The sequence below is a fragment of the Arachis hypogaea genome, chromosome 13, assembly GCF_003086295.3.
Source record: "Arachis hypogaea cultivar Tifrunner chromosome 13, arahy.Tifrunner.gnm2.J5K5, whole genome shotgun sequence".
NCBI classification, from domain to species: Eukaryota; Viridiplantae; Streptophyta; class Magnoliopsida; order Fabales; family Fabaceae; genus Arachis; species Arachis hypogaea.
Window position 1 is genome coordinate 47,755,314 of NC_092048.1, and position 2,040 is coordinate 47,757,353.

Consider the following 2,040-nt stretch of genomic DNA (forward strand, 5'->3'; position numbering starts at 1 on the left):
GTAGGTTTATTGGGAAGAGTGGGTGGATGTGAGTGGTGAAGAGGTGATGGGGAAGAGAGTTTGAGGTGATTGGTGAAGGGTTTTTGGGTAAGAGTGTTTATGGGGTTGTGTGAAAGAGAGTGGTGAGAAGAAGTGAGTGGAGGTAGGTGGGGATCCTGTGGGGTCCACAGATCCTGAGTGGATCCTGTGGGGTCCACAGATCCTGAGGTGTTCAAGGATTTACGTCCCTGCACCCATTAGGCATGTAAAATGCCTTTGTACCCAACTCTGGATGTTCAGCGCCAGGTTGGTGGCCATTTTGGGCGTTCAACGCCCATCTGTGTGCCATTTCTGGCGTTGAACGCCAGAACCATGCCTGTTCTGGCGTTCAGCGCCCAGAAGCTGCCCATTTTGGGCGTTCAGCGCCAGAACCATGCTCTGTTCTGGCGCTGAACGCCAGACAGATGCTCCTCCAGGGTGTGATTTTTCTTCTGCTGTTTTTTATTCCGTTTTCAATTTTTATATTTATTTTGTGACTCCACATGATCATGAACCTAAGAAAACATGAAAAATAATAATAATAGAGTTAGATAAACATTGGGTTGCCTCCCAACAAGCGCTTCTTTAATGTCAATAGCTTGACAGTGGGCTCTCATGGAGCCTCAAAGATGTGCAGAGCTTTGTTGAGACTCTCCAACACCAAACTTAGAGTTTGGATATGGGAGTTCAACACCAAACTTAGAGTTTGGTTGTGGCCTCCCAACACCAAACTTAGAGTTTGACTGTGGGGGCTCTGGTTGACTCTGCTTTGAGAGAAGCTTTTTCTGCTTCCTCTCCATGGTTGCAGAGGGAGATCCTTGAGTTTTAAACACAAGGGAGTCCTCATTCCATTGGAGGACTACTTCACCTCTGTCAACATCAATCACAGCTCTTGCTGTGGCCAGGAAAGGTCTTCCTAGGATGATGGATTCATCCTCTTCCTTTCCAGTATCCAGGACTATGAAATCAGCAGGGATGTAAAGGCCTTCAACCTTTACTAACACGTCCTCTACTTGTCCATAAGCCTGTGTTCTTGAGCTGTCTGCCATCTCTAATGAGATTTTAGCAGCTTGCACCCCATAGATTCCCAGTTTCTCTATTACAGAGAGGGGCATGAGGTTTATTCCTGAACCAAGGTCACACAGAGCCTTAAAGATCCTGGTGCCTATGGTACATGGTATTATGAACTTTCTAGGATCCTGTCTCTTCTGAGGTAATATCAGTTGATCCAGATCACTTAGTTCATTGATGAACAAGGGAGGTTCAACTTCCCAAGTATCAATGCCAAATAATTTGGCATTTAGCTTCATGATTGCACCAAGAAACTTGGCAGTTTGCTCTTCAGTAACATCCTCATTCTCTTCAAAGAGGAATACTCATCAGAGCTCATGAAGGGCATAAGGAGGTTCAATGGGATCTCTATGGTCTCTAGATGGACCCCAGAGTCCTTTGGTTCCTCAGAGGGAAGCTCCTTATTGACCACTAGACGTCCCAGGAGGTCTTCCTCCTTGGGATTTGCGTCCTCTCCTTCCTTTGCAGGTTCGGCCATGGCGCTTATGTCAATGGCCTTGCACTCTCCTTTTGGGTTCTCTTCTGTATTGCTTGGGAGAGTACTAGGAGGGATATCAGTGATCCTTTTACTCAACTGGCCCACTTGTGCTTCCAGATTTCTAATGGAAGACCTTGTTTCATTCATGAAACTTACAGTGGCCTTAGATAGATCAGAGACTAGATTTGCTAAATTAGAAGCATTTTGTTCAGAGTTCTCTGTCTGTTGCTGAGTTGATGATGGAAAAGGCTTGCTGTTGCTAAACCTGTTTCTTCCACCATTATTAAAGCCTTGTTGGGGCTTTTGATCCTTCCATGAGAAATTTGGATGATTTCTCCATGTTGAGTTATAGGTGTTTCCATAAGGTTCACCTAAGTAATTTACCTCTGCTATTGTAGGGTTCTCAGGATCATAAGCTTCTTCTTCAGAAGATGCCTCTTGAGTACTGTTGGATGCAGCTTGCATTCCATGCA